General features: G+C 34.6%; 1 protein-coding gene across 4 annotated transcripts in view; it reads right to left on the bottom strand.

Moving 5' to 3' along the window:
* Positions 1-18767, bottom strand: part of LOC134531911 (transmembrane protein 198) — a 329748-nt gene that overhangs the window by 123979 nt on the left and 187002 nt on the right. For all 4 annotated transcript variants that reach the window (XM_063367948.1, XM_063367949.1, XM_063367951.1 and 1 more), the window contains one exon: positions 18108-18189. The gene's annotated coding sequence lies outside the window, so the exon portion shown is untranslated. The remainder of the gene's footprint in view (positions 1-18107; positions 18190-18767) is intronic.

Genomic DNA, 18767 nt, shown 5'->3' with positions numbered 1-18767 from the left:
ACGCACTCGATGCTCTAGGACAGTCCACAGTCGACTGCACAAAACAACAACAGCCCTTTTCGCACTCCCCCCCCCCCCCTACGGGCAGGCGACCGCGTGACACTCTCCAAGGTCACATGCTCCACTGGCGACGGATTGCCTCTCACCCCCCGACCGATTCTGCACTCACGGGGACCGAGATGCTATGTTGTGCAGCTGTGGCTTGTGAAGAGGGGGGGGGGGGGAATCCCTACACGACCTTGGGCAGGATAACAGCGTGTTTACTAGGAAACGATCTCTCGCATCGACCAAGGCTTGGGTTTGTTGTCCAGCTCGGAGGTGGACTCTCGCACGCCCTTCTACACCAGTTCGAACAAGCACGCAGCCAGGATTTTTTTAAGTCACGGGTCAATTCTAAATATGATATAATTTTTTTATGATCAAATTTTATTCATAGTTGAATTTCAAACTAAATACTGATGGTCACACTAAAATCTCAGGGGATAGATAGTAAGTAGACGTTTAGAACTCCAACGTTCAGGCACAAAAATTTAAGTAATGGTTTTGCTTGATAAAAGAAAACTGGCATTTACATATTTTGGTTCTTATTTAATTGTCTTTCATACTTTGATCGTATTTAAATTATTTGGTGATTTCGCTAACAACAGGTATATATGCAAAGCAGCATTAAATATACATTATTTGGAAACACAATTCATGTCGCTTCCGTATAAGTAGCCACCAGAGCGCAATAAATATATAGCACCAAAATCAGTGTTTTTTTTCCTTCAAATTTTGTATGCATTGTAAATGAATAGTCACCTTAGTTTTGAATAATTTAACTTGTGATATTAGTTTCTGTAAAGCAAAAATATATGCTAACAAATGAATCCTAATCACACTGCCAAAAATGTATCTGTGTGGTCGGCCTTTGAAAAACTACGGTTTCAAAGACGGGACTAATCAATATTTCGTCTATAGTTTTCTTGGCTTCCTCTTACCACCACACTGGCCGTTATTTTAAAGTTTATTTTTTGAATTAGGAACAGGAAACAGCAAATATAATGAGTTATCTTCTTCTATGCTACCAAAGGACACAGACTGGGACAGAAAGTTCAAAATGACCAACGTAAATTCGGACCATCGCCAACACAACCCATGACATCAGAGAGTAACGTGGACCAATCAGGGATCAGTGTCCGTCGGACACAATTTAGGACATTGTAGACGCGCCTTAGGCCGGTTTCACACATATGCGGTTCCATTCGGTTCTGTTCGTTTTCGGTTCTTTTACGGGCGCTGCCCTAAAGTGTGAAACGGTGCTTCGGTTTCTATTCGGTACCTAATATAAGCAGTAGAGCACCGAATACTTCCTCGACACGAACAGGTCTGTCAGCTGTCTGGTTAAATGGAATATAAAGAAAAGAGAAAGCACACACTGTTTTTGTAATTTCTTGAAGTAGGTACACATAAAGCATCTCTCTCTATCTCTCTATTCATATCCCTCTATAAATCTTACTATTTTTTTATATAGAAATATCTCTCTCTATATCTCAATAACTCTCTATTTCCATATATAAATACATCTCTAATAATATCTCTACATATAACTTTCTCATTTTATGCATCTATGTTTCTATATATATCAATCTATTTCCCTATTTACATTTCTCTACATCTCTGTATAGCTCTCTAAATCTCTTTGTACCTCCCTATACCTCTGTCTCTCTATGTTATATATTCCTACCCATATATTTACAAAACAGAAGACTAGCCTAAACATTTATTTATATATTTTTCTGAACCTGTCACAGGTGTGGCACAAGTATATAATAACACGTGCGTATTCGAACGCAAGATTGTGTCAAAATTCCAAAGCAATCGGTGAAGAACTTTCGGAGATTTATGATTTAGAACGAACGAACATTTACATTTTTATTTACACAGGTTGCCTATACGCAACTACCGTTTGTTTTACGAACCACAGAGACTTCAAACTCAGAACAGACACCACTTCACATATCTACACGCTCCACGAGCGACTCCGTGCTGAGCAGTAGGGAGCGAGGTAAGAAGCAATTCCCAACAAACACTCCGCCAGACAACAGCCCGCCCCAAAAGAACGTAAATTCGACGTCGCTCTTGATAGACCACGGACAGGCACGCGAGGGCCGTTAACTCGGAGCTCGGCCACGATAACCGACGTCACAGACCGACTAAAACAAACAGCATGGCTGATAAAAAAAAAATAAACGTTATTGTATTTTTATCTTCCCCACTTAACCTATGATTGCCCGGTAAATTCAACCCTCTCTCTCCACTTCCCCTCTTTCCCATTTCCACGAGGACGGAAGAGATCATTTTTCTTTTCAGGAACGCTCTTTGTTTCTCTGTCTGCTAACCACCCCGTGGCGAACACACGTATTCCAAATAATCTGTGTTCCTCGAAAAATAAACACGTAGTGCAAGCAGTGTTTCTTCAAAATATATCTCCAGTAATGGCTTCGCACAGCCCGGATTCAAATCATAACAAACCCCTCTCTTTATTTAATTTTTTTTTTTTTTAAATCCACTACTTCGAGAGATTTGTTTGAATCCCGGGCAGATTATTTCATTTAGTTAAAAAAAAAACAATGTAAGAAACAAATCTGAAAAATAAAATATATTTGTTAGTTATTACATTTACGACTACTGTAATCAGCTAGATAATAGACTTTTACTAAGGAAAATAAATAAAATCTAAATGTCCGTATGTGATTATTAAATTATTACCTACTAGCTGCAGTGCCCGGCGTTGCCCGGGCTGAACACAGGGTGAAAGGGACATTTTTCGAAATCAGATGTAGTTAGTAATTGTCTTCTTAATTTGAATGTCAAGTGTGCAAAATAATTTATATCACTTTCAAATCCCGACAGACTTTGTTCTGCCAGTGTATAATTATTTACCTGTATATATCTAAAAATTGGTGGTCTGTATGTAATCTAGACTCTATAAAGCACTATAGAAAAAAGCTGAAAAATAAGAGATTACTAATATTGAAAAGATTCCATTATCTAGCTAATGCTAGGCATGCATTGCAATGCCTCATTAAGTTTACTTTTTTAATATGTTTGAAGTAGTTACACATATACAAATCATCTATTCATCTCTCTAAATATATATATTTATCTCTATACATATATATTTATATATACATATATACCTCCCACTATATCTCTTCTATATATAAATCTCTATATAGCTCTATACATCTATATATCTATTTATCTAACCCATTTCATTCTCTATACCTCGCTATACCTCAACTTGTCTCTCTCTATATATCACTCTATCTCTGTCTCTCTTTTATATTTAAATAAATTGTGTCATGCGTGCGCACTTATACAACAAAAACAGACGAAGTGCCGCTATATAATGTGAATTAAACACATTTATTGAAACGATTCGTGCTCCAACTATTGCAAAATAGTTGTAACATCTCAGAAACCTTCACAGGCATGGGCATAACAACTCACCAAAATTTCATCGCAATCGGATGGATGGTATAGGAACACATACGACACAAACAAACGAAAATTAAAGACATGACAAACACATCAAACGATGGTGCGTTTAAAATTCAAGTCACCTCTATCTATTGACGATGTTAAGAACAAAACTGTTATTAGCGCCTTTATTTTGCTAGCCGCTGCGAGCTCCACTAAGCGGACTGGTCTCACCAAGAAGAAAAATATTAATTTGCCAGACCTTACTATGTGTATGAGAAATGACACTCGCTATTTGTATGTCTATGACCTATGATTTTTAATGTTATAAAATGAAATTATCACTTTTTCACTCCCTTAGGGATGGAATTTCTTATTAATATGGGGTCTATGTGTTAATCCAGGTTATAGGCTAGCTGTAGGCCAAATTTCATTCAAATCCATTCAGTAGTTTTTACGTGAAAGAGTAACAAACATCCATCCATCCATACTTACAAACTTTCACATTTATAATATTAGTGGGATTAGATATTATTTCCGGTTAGTAAATCAGATACTTAACCAAATCTAACGTGAAAAAAATATATATTCGCCTGTTTGTACACCTGGTTAGACGCACGAGCTCTAACAGCGCGGGGCCGCTAAGGGCGACACTAGCACGCCCATCACACGTCTCTTCGCCTCTACCGAACTGGCGTGGAGTCTCGACGACGGTAAAGCGCCTTTATGAGGTAGCGGTGACACTTTCGTTTTATGATGCAATATTAAAAATAAACGACCTCCGCACGTCATTATGCCTATCAGAATACTGCGTGTAGAATTTTTCACGCTAAAACACCCACTTTAGCTTCTTTTTTTTTCATTTTCCAAAAAATACACGTTAAAGACGAAACCATGGAACGAAACGTGTTTAGACAAGTGCAATTGCTCTTAAATGCTATTCGTAATAAGACACTTTCAATAAATCTAGAGCGGTTTTTGAATGCTGCGTTAACACCTGGAGTTCTGTACGCCGTTAGGCTATTAACTTGAAATTCAAAAACGTTTTTACATAGTAAACCTATAATTCATTTATTCTTTATTTTATTGTGCTATTTCAAACGGTCTTTAAGATATGATAATTTTATAAATAACAATTTTCATAAAACGTTACAACTCCAAATTATTTTATACAGTGTGGATGTGAATGTGTGTGCTAATAAATGCATTATTTTAAAATACATTATTTCGTATCTAACAAAAATAAACTATAGAAATAAAAATATTATATCATCGCTTTAACGTATCTTAACATCTGTAAAGAAATGCCCACTTTAAAAACGCACTTAATCCTAATTTGGTTCTTAATATCATATTAATATTTAGTAATTTTGAAAATTAGGCGTTTTTCTGAAAAAAGTCCGAAAATAGTATTTTTGAGTACATGTGCTAAAATAACCGTTAACCTAACCATTCGTTACACTTTTTTTTTTAAGCTAACGTAACCTAACCGACCGTACACACAATTTAACTAGGCTCATAACCTTATAAAATTTGCTGGGCATGGGTGAGCTATTTTAAAATAAGTATTGACAAAAAAAACACTAACACACAAGAATACTTTCTCATTCTTACTGTCATTGTTTCTTCAAACAGAAACCTTCATATAGTATAAACAACACACATTAAATTAAAAACCTTTGTCATCTTTGTTGCCGGCTGTAAATAAGTAAACCTTCGACATACCAAATAATTCATTTGAACGATTAAACTAAACAATAATGTACACTCTCAAACGTTTCATAGTGTTGAAAATAAGAAAAATAAACTATTAAATGTCAAAATATAAAAAACATACTAGTGGCTGGCAAAGTTTGATTTATTTTTAGAGTCACGATTTAGCCAAGTGAAAGTTAAAAAAAAAAAAAAAAAAAAACTGGTTCACTGCGTCTTACAGTCCACCCAGCACACAATTCAAAAGTTATTTTTCGAAGCAGGCGAAAACCATCCCTTGAGTTACGTCCCAGAAGTAGTTCGCTTTCCCCTCTCTCCAGCCTTCTAAGAATCTAGGACCCAAACACACACACCTACACAAACACAAAACATGTGACGCCAACCAGACTGCCCCCCCTCCCTTCCCCCACATACCAGACATCGAGCACATGTCGACTTCAGCCCCAGACTGCTGCTGGGTTGAAGGTCGAACCAAACTTCCCTTTTCTTCCATAGAACAATATTTTCTCGTAACCCACAAAGAAAGGAAAGATAGAGTTGCAATTCAATGGTATGACTAATGCTCTTATTTTCTTTGTAAATCACCGAACTGTGCGGTATTTATCGGCAACCTAACAACCTAAAAGTAAACTTTTAGGAAGAATATGTTGGCTACCTTGTTTTTATTCCTTTTTTATCGTGGGTTGCTGCGAATATTCACCATAAATGTTTTAGATTATATATTTCCCAATACGGAACAACCAAAACACTATGCTAAATTTAGTTTGAAATACAAAAAAAAAATTGCAAAACGTGCACAGGTGCACATGGCAGCCATGCTTATTTCATTGCTACCAAGATAATTCAGCATCGTCGAAAAAAAATTCCAAACTATAATAGTTTGCAACTATACTCAATACGCTACTCCATTAATACACATTACATAAATTCTGACCTAAGAATAATTGTAAAATTACTTAAAAATCATATTTAAGAAATTTCTAAGTTTTCCTGATATTTAAATATTAATTTTTGATGTCATTTCTCAGCCGCGCAGTTTAACGGCCTTATCCCGCCTGTGCAGTAGTGTTCCCCTGTCGTAGCCAGTGCCAGCAATAAGTAGGCCATCGCGTCTCTGTTAAGAGTTGATTGAAAACTTTTAATGAACATACGCAGTTGGAGGTTTTCACTGTAAGTCACGTAGAAACCACGAAATTGAAAAGAAAGATGAATACACAAACACGATTCCGATTGAAAATCTTGAAAATCTGTAATTTCAATGCTAGATATTCCGGAAAAATTCCAAAAAATATTTTAAAAATTGCTTATTTCAAATGTTTAGTTATTTAATCGATTTAGGTCCTCTGTTCGATTTCCGGCGAGAGTAAACCAGTAATTTATTAATATATTTAAAACATTCTCAGTAAAAAGTAATAAAAACATCTTACACCACACCCGACATTTTGAATTATGTCACCACTGTATCAATTATCGTTACGGATGCCATCTTGAAAATCTTTATTGATTATCCGATTTTAGAAAAAAACAAGCCAAAATGTGTATTCATCTTTCTTGTCCATTTTTGTGCACGGTTTAAATTTTCACATTTAATTTAGGAAGAACGCTAGTTACCAATTATCCAGGAATCTTCGTTTATTCACGGCTATCTTCGTGAAATTGCGGACACTGGGTTAACTTAGCGTGACTTGATGTAAGCTTTTGGACATACGCCATTGCCAAGCACATGTATGTCTGTAGAAGAAAACTAAAAAATACCCAAAAGACAAAAACACAAATTAAGCAAAAAAATTGCTGTTGTCAATAGTGTTTTTGTCTTTTGGGTATTTTTTAGTTTTTTTCTACAAACATACATGTGCTTAGCAATGGCGTATGTCCAAAAGCTTAACATAAAGTCATGCACTCCCATTGCACAAATATTTCAAAGATAATTAACTTAGCGTATTAACAAAACATTCAAAAACTGGTTAAGTCTAATTTAATAAAAAGCTTTTTTTTTTGTACAAGAGAGTGTTCACCTTTGTTTAGAACGAAACATACGACACGGAAGTCGAAATACCACGCTGTTTCTACGAAGATTCAATTATTTGATATTACGAAGAACTATTCGTTTATTTGAGTTAAACACGTCGTTGACATGTCTGTAATTTTACTGTATTTTTTAATAGTGTGGTTTCTCTATGACATACAGTGGAAACCAACCGTGGTGTATGTCCATAAAAATGTTTGAAATCAATATTCCACACTGCAAAAACCATTCAAGAACGCACTGTTAAGAGTTGTAGTATTTATTTATTTATTAGTACCTACACATTGACATGATAAAGAACATTAGTATTGGTCCTACTTAAAGTCAAACTTGTTACTGATCAATATCTTCAGAGCATAACTGAAAGGGAGACAGGACTTATAAATTAGCTATATAGTTCAATCCCACAACATGCAATAAGAAAAATAGAAGATGAACTAAAAAATAGTGTACAAGAACTGAATTTTTTTATAGTGTAAAATATAATACAGTATGAAATGATGACATACTTATTACTTTTATTTTTGCACTTTATAATATTATTCTTTTCACACAATTCACAAAAAAACTCACATTTCATAGATAACTCTCCCATACTCCACTACTGTAATAATGTGAAATGAAAAAATACATAAATAATTTACTACATGAGAAATTGCCTTGCCAAGTTTCGAGTGAATGTTTTTTTTTTATTTCTTCCCTTATGAAAAAAGTTATGAAATTTATATACCTATGTAACTTGTAACTGAAATGAAACAAATACTAGAACATGGTTTATTTTGGTAGCAAAATATTAAAAAATTGCAAACCTGTAACTTTATTTATATCAACTTTTTTTTATTTTCTTTTACTTTTCGCTGTATCATTGCATTGTTTGATTTGACAGAATCATACAAGCCGAACCCCGACAAAAAGTTTAGTTTTGTTGGGATTCAATTATGATTAGGCAGAATTATCGAATAGCATTCAAAGAATCAAATACCTAATTTTTTAATCGAGCCTGAAAATATATTCTAGTAGTACTTAAAACAAAAATAATTTGTGAGTTACAACTAGTTAGTAAATAGTGTGCACGATCACATTTCTTGTTAAAAAATATTTTGAATATTTCAAAACCTACTATCAGTACTACTAATTAATATTTTTAATGAAATTTTAACTTGAAAAAAAAATGCTATACAAATCCGTTTACTATATCATTTCATAACTTATTATTATTGCTGAGTTTTAATTTTTTTTTTTTTCCTTTCTCGCAGTACAGAACCTACTAAGTGTGTAGGCAACTCAACTACTTCCAATAAAAGCGTCAAATAAATATTTTAATTTTCAAACTTTCAAGGCTAAAGAAGTAATAAGCAATGTCAATACAGACACCGCATCAATGAGCTAAGTGCCTGTTAGAAATTGACACAGGTAGTTACTGGAATATCGTTGGAAAAACGTTCTGCTTAGTTTATCTTCAAACTGGGTCTATGTATTTATGCGATCGACTTGCTTAGAATTTCGAAAGAAATAAAAAATATATATCCCTAAGAAATATTTTATTAGGATAAAATTATCAAATTTTTAATAATTCACAGAAAAGCAACAGTAACTGGTGTAATATAAATTTTACTCATGTACGGATTTTCACGCGAACATTTGTGTTACGAAAAATCGAAAAACCAATCACATCAATTCTCGGAAGGCCAAATGCGGTACAACAACTACCCGTCGGCCATCTTGCAATGACTGGTCACACCGAAAATCGTCACTTCCGGGAAGTGTGGCCACACAATGTTTGTAAATAAAATTCCCAAACATACTTGTTTAAACGAGCCGCTGTTTAAAATTCATGTCTGCGGATGAATCCGTGAGTGTTTCCAGGCAATAACGGTGTGCTTTAATGTGCCCCTGAAATGAAATAAAGTTGGGCGGTGACCTGACAAAGTGTCACGGCGTTTTAGGGCGTATCTCATTTTGAAAAATACCCTCTCCAGAGAGCGGTCTTCCGCGTCATTTAACTAAAGAGCTTTTTCGTGCTCTGCCGCGTGCTTTCGTTGCCAACCGCAAGGGTATAGCAACAAGCTCTTGCCCCAGCGTGGGTATAGCAACATGCTCTACAAGGTACGATAAAAAAAAAACGAGAGTACTGTGACCTTCACACGCGTAACTTTTAAAAAAACACGCTAAAATGCGTGTCAGTACACGTGTAGACAATTAAAAACAGCAGCTTTAACTACACATTATTAAGTGCAAAAAATTTTCCAGCTACATTAAGAGGCAACATTTCTAAAATACGATCAAATGTTTTTTGCTTCGTGCACGAACACTTTCTACATAGTAAAATCTTTGCAGACAATCTTCAATTACGCCTAACTATACAGCGGTTGGAGCGGTTTAATGTATTTTCGTACGAACATTACGTATTTTGCAGCCTTTTTTTTCTACCAAAGCACGGTTGTAATAACCTCGACAAACAGTGTGCAATGAATAAATATGGAGGATGTCAAAATGTTATATCACTTATTTCAAATTTGACAGTTTTCAAAAGTAGTACCAGTGGACCAATTCCCTGTCACTTTCAAAGCATAACATGATGTTCCGAACACATAAGTTGTTTACAAACTCTGTTGGCAGGAAAACAGTGGCAGAAGAATACGTAGACCACTATGGCACAACTTTTGCGAACTGTCAAATTTGAGACACATTTACATGAAACACACTACAAAGCAAACAGTTACGTTCTCTCTCTATTGTCTTGCTTGCGTTCTCTCTTGAGCTATCAAAACGTTAATAAATAAATATAGTTTAAAAAACTAAAGAAACATGCTTTTAAAGATTATCAAACTAAAAAGTAAAAAATAATTTTAAAATTAAAAGTTATGACAATAGTATATAAGCAATACTAGTATAACTTGATGTAAGTTTTTGGACATACGCCATTGCTAAGAACTTTTTCTGTTGAAGAAAAACTAATAAATAAAATAAATAAATAAAAATAAAAATAAAAATACTCAAAAAAAGATACAAAAAACACACAAAATTAAGCAAACAATTGCTGTTGTCAACAAGGATATGAACACCACAAAATATTCCGAAACAGGAATATGGTCAGCAAACAAAGAAAAAACAAAGAAAAATGTACTAAGAGAACGAAAAAATCCCCACAAATGATGACAACACAAAAATATTGAAACCCAAAATAATTCAGCACAACAGTTGAAGCGAGACAAAAAACATGACAAAACGAAAAAACAAACAAATACAATAGTTTTACCTAAACAGAAACTATTGTATTTGTTTGTTTTTTCGTTTTGTCATGTTTTTTGTCTCGCTTCAACTGTTGTGCTGAATTATTTTGGGTTTCAATATTTTTGTGTTGTCATCATTTGTGGGGATTTTTTCGTTCTCTTAGTACATTTTTCTTTGTTTTTTCTTTGTTTGCTGACCATATTCCTGTTTCGGAATATTTTGTGGTGTTCATATCCTTGTTGACAACAGCAATTGTTTGCTTAATTTTGTGTGTTTTTTGTATCTTTTTTTTTTGAGTATTTTTATTTTTATTTTTATTTATTTATTTTATTTATTAGTTTTTCTTCAACAGAAAAAGTTCTTAGCAATGGCGTATGTCCAAAAACTTACATCAAGTCATGCACTCCCATTGCACAAATCTTTTAAAGATAATACTAGTATAAATAAGAAAAAAGCTTGAGGCGCTTTGTGCCATATTTTTTGAATATTAAGCGCCCCATGCTTTTTTCTCATTTATACTAGTATTGCTTATATACTATTGTCATAAATTTAATTTTAAAATTATTTTTTACTTTTTAGTTTGATAATCTTTAAAAGCATGTTTCTTTAGTTTTTTAAACTATATTTATTTTTAACTTTTTAGTTTGATATTCTTTAAAAGCATGTTTTTTAGTTTTTTAAACTATATTTATTTTTAACTTTTTAGTTTGATATTCTTTAAAAGCATGTTTTTTTAGTTTTTTAAACTATATTTATGTATAATTATCATAGGGAAATGAGTTACCGACACTACCTATTACCATCTGAGATAACTATTTGGAGTTGCAACGTCACAAAGAAATGGTAAAGTCTCTACGAATCATTTGCAGTTAGATGTATGGATATAATATTAGAATTTACCGGGGAAAAAAAAAAAACTTCTTTTTTTTCGGCGTGGCCGGGAGTAGAACCCACGATCGCTGAATCCGAAAGCTGACGTCACAGAAGTCGCGCGCCTTAGACCGCTCGGCTAACGAACGTAATGAAATGGGTGGGACATTTTACAGTGATGAGTCACTCACTCTTAGTCGAAAGAGTTACAGACGGATAGACAAACATACAGGTGAAGCTAATATAAAGCATGTAAAAAGGGTCAATTCTAGCATTGAATATAAATAATTTACATACTACATTATATTTGTATGTAATACATTATATAGAATGATTCCAGCTTCAACTATTCAAAATGTTACTTTTTAATTTTGTGTTGAAGATATCATAAGGTTTAGGTTACTAGGTTTAGGTAAGTTAAACCCAGCAATCTTGGATTTTTTAATATTTTGCCATAACTTGCAACACAGCTTCTGTATTATTATTATTTTTTGCTCAGGAAGGCATATTACCTGTATTTGTGCCCTTGTTAAAGTCAACATTCGTACAGTGGTGTAATTATTATGACAGTTAAGCCTCTCCCGTGCAACTATCGGTTATTTTCTCCATGTGGTTGCAATATGGAGCCTATGAATGTCATACCTTAATAAGGTAAAACGAACTCTAGAATATATTGAATATTAAGTTTCATGTGAAAATTCAATTAATTTATCAAATTTTAAATTAATACATTCTAATTATGAGATTCCACACCGCAATTTTTTTTTTAAACTCTGTTAGACCAGCGTTCTGGCTTACAAACGCCTCACGCTAATAAGGTTACATTTGCTAATAATCAAAATATTAAAAGTTGTTATGCCTCTAAACAGCAAAAATGTATGAAAAATATGGTTCACTACTTTATAAAATTATCATTAACTATTATATATAAAAAAAATGTATTTAAACAGATTGACTCAAAGCTCAACATCAAGTCGAAAATAGTTGATACGCCAATTAACTACTTTCATGAATTTAAAAAAAAATTAATAAAGTGTCCATTTTTTGAGTTATAGACTTTTTTCGTGCTATTAAAAAAAGGTTTTTAGAAAGCTAATTAAAAAGATGGCTCAATTAAGCAAATAACTTTCTAGCTAGCCCAGAAATGTTTGCAGCACTAGTAGTCAAAGTTACCCGATTAAAGTCGCGCAAAGATTTTTTTTTATTTCCCCCCCCCCCCCCCCTCGCTAACCCATGGCAGCCTTCTTTCACAGACGAGAGAATCAAACGCCCGATCGTGCATCTTCGTTTTTATTTATTTTTTGTTCATTGTAAATAAATATGGCGGTGTTGATAAAAGGATACTAATGGTCAATTAGGTTAGGTTAGCTATATTATAAATACTTTAAAACATTGTGAACGGTTGATTTGGTTAGGATAGCTACATTAAAGATACGGAAAAAAAAACATGAACTTCGGGGAACTTCGGGTTTTGGCTCTCTCATCTGTGAAAAGAAGGCTGCCCCGCTAACCCAGGGTTTTAACCAGACCCGTTCACTTCGACTACTTTCTCCGCTGCGAATGAAGTAGTAGCGGAGTAAAAGGGGAATGGGGGGGGGGGGAAGAAAAAACGGCCGTCGGGTATATTAATGCGCTGGTGCGTGTCCCCACGCGAGCATTCCTTTACGCTTTGTTCCCCCGCGAGCTGATTACGAACGCACGCGGAGACTTGCGGTATTCTCCAAGGTACACCGAAACACCTACTACTTCATTTCGTAATCACGAACCAACATACCAACTTACGGCGAGTGTTTCGTTACGATATGCAAGACTTGTGGGCCACGGTATAGATCAGTGACGTCAAAAGGCCAGCAACCACTTAAATATTAAAGTGTGCGTTAAATAAACTATTGCGTCAATGAAATATGAAAAATTAAGTTTCACTGATAAATTAAATATACTTTTTTTTTTTAGATTTTATCTTTTATTTCAGGCATTTAAGTTCTAGATGTCTTGTTTGATAATTATTTAATTTAAAGATGAAATAAAATAAATATAGTGTCGTCAACGATGCAATACCTGTGCCCTGAAAATATCCGATGCTACTCCCAAGAATTCACGTGATCGTATTCTAGTGCCAAGATTATCACTGTCTGAACACCAACATTCCGCCAGGAAAAAAGTGCAGCCTCCAAAAAACAACCCTAAAGCATCATTCGTCAGCGACCGATGAGCAGCATACAAGATGTAAAGGTACGCTGTCAAAAATTACAGCACATTTACGGACTTAGCAACGAAGTATGCACTCCAAAAAAAAAAACGAAGAGTTATTCGTAAGTACATAAAACTGGATCTTCGTATAGAGTACGCATATTACGACTTCCTAGTTCTGTGTGCCGTTGTAAAAAAAATGTTAAGGCCCCCGCCTACCCGGGCACACGCACGGTGTGCAGAGCTTCAGGAAAAATCACGCGATTCCAAAATATTCGAAATAACCGAGTGGTGTCTGTTTACGAAAAGCATTTAAGAATTCGCCGAGGGCCGATAAGCAGTTTTGTTTACGAATTAAGTTTTTTAAACTGTATTTGTTGGGAATTAAAATGGCTGAAGTACGTCATTTCAGAGGAATTTATAGGCATTAAACAACCGGTACAGATTCTAGAAATTAAAGGACTTGCATTACATCTCTATCTTCATTTTTCCGCCATATAATATTACAGCCACTGTTCAAATTTTATAAGTTGTGGCCCACGCATGATGAGAAGACTGCTCGCTAGTTCAGAGCCTTGCGCTTAGAGTCGATATTGCGCTAGAAACACCAGCGAGAATTGCGCTAATAAAATAAGTGCGACGCTTGCTGGTACTTCCAGCGTGGTATTGGCTCTGAACTAGTGCGCAAACGGCGGAAGAAAGAAGATTCAGATATATTGCAAGTACTTTGAATGCTTTAAAAAATCCGTACCGAATGTTTCATGCCTAAACATTAATCTAAAAACACGCGTGTTAGTCATTTTCACTCTTTTAAAAATAAAGGTTCGTTTCAAAACAAAATATAGAAACGTAACTACTTATTCACCTTCTGAGTATTCTTAAATGTTTTTTTGTAAACAGACCCCACTAAGATATCTTAAGCAGTTTATAAATCGCTAGTTTTTTCCCCCTAAAGATCTGCACACTGTATGTGTGCCCGGGTAGGGGGCCCTTAAAAAGTCCCGATGTAAGAAAACTGTATTATATATATTTTTTTAACTTAATATGACTCTTGCTAGATCATGTTCTTGACAGTAAACTCGGTGTCCTTAAATTTACTAAGATCCCTTGACAAATTTTAGTTGGTGTTCTTTGTAGGTTTAAAGTGGAAAAAAAAATTTTTTTATAAAGTTCACGCTCAACATAAATCTCAACTGTTTACAGTGCAGAAATGAATGCGGTCCATGTGAAAAGTGGCTTACAGAAGACACAGAAGGTTCAAGAAATGCTGAATACCTGGAGACTACGTGAACATAACACGTGTTCTTGAACGATACGTAATTAAATGTTAGATATTCTCCGCAAATGGCGACGAACGAAAGCCAATTACACGCAAAACGCCAGGAGCTGAAAAAAATTTTCCCGAAAGACTACGGTGTAAAATTGTCACGAGGTAACAATCTGTCATCAACACGGTTCTCCCTTTCCAAGTATAGTTCAGGAATGCTACCAAAGGCAACCGGCTTGTAAATAATATAAATACATTATATTCACAACAGGCGGAGTAAATTGCCTCTCCACATCGTTCGGGTAACTTTTTTTTTGTTCCGGGCTGGATCAAAGAAGGCGCCTACAATACGAGTTACGATGCTATCAAACCCCCAAGTGTGTTCGTCTCGCGCTGGTCAATATTTTCCAACTTTCCTTCGAGTCCGCGAGGAATGGGGAAACGCCAATAACCATAAAGTAAAGAAGGAATCCAAAGATAACCTGCCCACGAACGACAGCAAAAGGCACACAGTGGCGCAACGAACGTGGAGTGAGGAGTTATTTTTCCAATCCTTGAGACTATGATCCAGGGTGGGAGGGGGCAGCGAGAAACCCCCCCCCCCTTCCATGAAATTAAAAATCCCCTCACTGAGTGGGCATGATTTCACTTGCAATATCGTGTCTGTGAAACTGGGGTTGATAAACGTAAACGTCAAAACTATGTTTTATGGAAAAATTTTCTTTATATTTTAAGGTTTTCTGCTTATTGCAAGAATATATGTAAAATATGGGCAGAATACGACATACAAGCAGCCTATCCAGAGATGACTTGTATCGGTTAAAACCCGCGCGAAAAACTCTCAGGCCGCGCGGACCCCTGCGAATTCACCCCCCCCCTCCCCACCCCACCCCCCAGAATCCTACAGATTCGCGCCCCTGCCTGAGACTAAAAATAACAAGCACGAAGACGCGAGAGCAACTGAGCAAAAATCTCATACTGATAATCCACTGTAAAAATAATTTTTCTTTTCCAAACGACCATCCTAGGAATTAGATATGTTTTACGTTGTCCTTACAGTTTTAGTTACCTGTGTTACCCTATATTTCGTTATTTTTGCAGACTCATACTAGGCGATACTAAACTTCGTTTAAAACTTAAGTGTAACATGATAGTAATTCATCGCCATTACCATCAAATTTCAAAATCCAAAACTTCGAAGGCCCAGCATGGCTCCACAAAACTTGAGACAGGTTATTTAACGGAGTTTCATTCAAAGCAATAAATAGGCGAGACACCAGTCAACATTTTCATCAAAACTTTCCGTAAACACGTCAACTTTTAAACTTAAAAGTTGATATACATAAACCACACAACATAGAATTTTGTTTTAAAGATTTGTTGCATTTCTAGTGATATATTTATCTAAACAAATTGCTCTCAGCTGTTGTACGTTCACCTCAGACGGAATGGCGGTATAGATAAAAGTTGGTTAGCTGACTAAGATAAATGATCTCAAGCATTTGCTTTTAAAGGAAATTTAAATTTTATCTTTTTTAACAAGCTCGTGTAACGTTATTCATTTTTTAAAACCGTCAGGTTGTTTTGTTCCAAACATCAGTTCATTACCTGGACGTGAAGTGCTTGAAATAATGGCTTCACATCTATGTTTTAATAAATCATCAACTGCTTTGTAATTAGTATGTCATGTTGAAAATTGTTATCTGAAGTTTACGAAGGACTTTGGTAACAAATCAACCAGAAATCTTCGTAAATTTACGGGTAGTGAGTTCAATTACTGTGAACACGAATCCGCAAGAATAATTTTGGTGTACTAACAAAAGATTAAAAATTGTTAAACGAACAGATAAATAACATTTATTTCTTCCACGTGTGTGTTTACCGTGTTTACAACCAAACACATAACTTTGAAGTCAGAATACGGTTGCTACGAAGATCCAGTTATCTGAAATTACGAAAACCACCTCGCTTATTTTTTTTGTAAAAATTCTTTGATCAAAAGTCCGTAAATTTACTGTAGTTATTAAGAGTGCAAGAGTCCATATTGCTGCTTTTGATCGCAGTTGATTAGGACTTCTAATACTAAGACACGTCGAATGCGTAAGCCCCAGAGTGGATATAAACATAGTTACCGATGAAAATGTGTACACATTAGGTACTTGAAATCATTTTTAAATCTGCTTCTTTGATATATAATTTTTTTTTTTACAATTTGTCGTGAACGTATAGTTCGTTGATGTAACATCAAAGCATCTTTTTTTTTTACTTTGCACAGATTTGCTAAGGAATCGTTAACGTTAGATTAACCATTTATCCTTAATGAATCAAGTGGTCACCGAAAAAATTATCACGTGCCCCATGCTTATTGATTGTTATTGATCTTGCGGTCGATTAAGATCAAACCATTGTCTGTCGGTGGAATTATGGGGAGAAAAAAAAGGGGGGGGGGTTAATTATAATTTAAACGCTACGATAAAATGTGCCGTTATTAAACGATTATATTTTATTCTCGTCAGAATAGGTTTTTTTTTTCAGTTTTTTCTTGACGTTACTATGTCGAAAATAATTAAAAAACAAACCATTTTATGAACGTGAGTGTTCGAACTTAGCAAAAAAAAAAAAAAAATTCGTTAGAATGTTTTGTGAGCAACGTTTCCACTGCAAAGTTAAGAAGTTACAAGAGGGAGGAGGAACTCGAATAATCCGATCTCATCTAACCGAGTGACCGAAGAGTGTAGCTTTCAAGGTATTGTTCTAAGTTCATTATTACAGCCATCGAGTCATTTCGCAGAAGGGCAGTAACGAGGTCGCGTTGACTCATGAACTTAACGATGAACTGAGAATTTTATCGTTTATCGAATATCGTCGCCAAGGTCGCGGGGAATGTAAATTCAATTCAATTCATGAGTTTTTATTTGCATTTAGAGTATACTTTACATGGTTTTGGTACAATACATATTGACACGCCAGCATTCTGTGCTCTTTTGTCAAAATTTACTCTTGTTAGAATATTGTTTTATAACATAGATATAAAACAATAATACAATGATTTATTAGAAGGAAAATTTAAGAAACCTTGTAGTGTTCTGAGAGATTATTAGCCCAATGTCTTATCCAGCGCTATATTTAATATTAATATGTGCATACTAATAACATTATTTTGAGTTTTTGTCACACTTGCACTTAACTTTAAATTATACTATACAAAAAATATTCATTTACACCTCAGACAAGTGTTTACAGTGTTTATCTATCAGGGTAAGAACCATGAACTATTTTTATTTACAACATAAGATGTAAGTACACTTCGAGCATTGGAGAATGTCGAAGAGTGTTCCTCACCTCAGTCACAGAGTCGCGGGTGGGAATCGGCGATCCCCAGGAAGCCTGTAGGAAACCGGCTCGTCTCCAAGCAAACCATCACCTGAGAACAACAATTATTTTAATGTAAAAATATCGTTTGCAAAAACAATCTTTCTAAAATGTTAATATTTTTATTTATATTTAATCAAAATATAATTAGGACAAAAAAAATTACGTTTATTTCCTACTTCTTTTCGATAATAATTACTAATTTAATAATGGTGGACAAAAGTTTTTACAAAAGTTTTACAAAATTTTTATTTAATTAAATAAAGTACATTTTAAATATATTTTTTTAATTATTCTGGATTTTTTTAATGATAGTAGGTACCGGATTTTCAAATGGGTGGCCAAAATTCAAAATGGCGCAATCTGTGTGAATAAAATAAATGTACTGTCATCAAAACTGAAAAAACATTTAAAATTTAAGCTTTCTAGTTCAAGTTTAAGAGGTTTGAATTTAACTTGCAAGATTTCAACTTAACAGATAACAAGTTAAATAAAAGTTTGTAATAATTTTATGTTTGATTAAGGCAACAACACAAATAATTGCACTCACAGACAAGTACTCACGACACCTTTGAAAACAATGGATTATATATACATATATATATACACACACATATATACATATATATC

Source organism: Bacillus rossius, chromosome 5 (genome assembly GCF_032445375.1).
Source record: "Bacillus rossius redtenbacheri isolate Brsri chromosome 5, Brsri_v3, whole genome shotgun sequence".
NCBI lineage: Eukaryota > Metazoa > Arthropoda > Insecta > Phasmatodea > Bacillidae > Bacillus > Bacillus rossius.
Note: the sequence above shows the minus strand (reverse complement) of the source record. Positions and strands in the feature narration are given on the sequence as shown.